General features: G+C 48.5%; 1 protein-coding gene across 1 annotated transcript in view; it reads right to left on the reverse strand.

The window, feature by feature from the left end:
* The window catches only part of ercc3 (excision repair cross-complementation group 3), an 8093-nt gene that overhangs the window by 1647 nt on the left and 6036 nt on the right, over positions 1-410 (reverse strand). The window lies entirely within an intron of this gene.

Below are 410 nucleotides of genomic sequence, written 5' to 3' on the forward strand. Positions count from 1 at the left end.
CCCTAATACTGTATCTGAAGTCTCTTTTCCAAAATTCAGCCTTGGTGCAGAGTTACAGCCACTAGAGCCAGTCCCAATATGAGCTTTCTGAGTGCCATTTCTGAGTCTGTAGCTTTTGAGGAGGAAAGGGGGGGGGGCAAGGTGGAGGCTGGGGTTGTGGCCTTGACCAACTGCCACTTTCCTCATTGGAAAGTCCTGATGTCTCTCTCTCATGGGTGGGCTAAATTCTCTAGACGGGCAAAGCAGAGAAAGCGGAAGTAACCTTGCCCTTTATGACCTCATAAGGAGCAAGATTTCATTTCGGCCCATCTGAGCTTTCATTTTCACAAAGGCAGAGCAGGATACCCAGGATATCACCATTTCTAGCCACTGGAGGATCATAGGCAGGCTGGGGGAACTCATATTAATGT

This window comes from Etheostoma spectabile, chromosome 1 (genome assembly GCF_008692095.1).
Source record: "Etheostoma spectabile isolate EspeVRDwgs_2016 chromosome 1, UIUC_Espe_1.0, whole genome shotgun sequence".
NCBI lineage: Eukaryota > Metazoa > Chordata > Actinopteri > Perciformes > Percidae > Etheostoma > Etheostoma spectabile.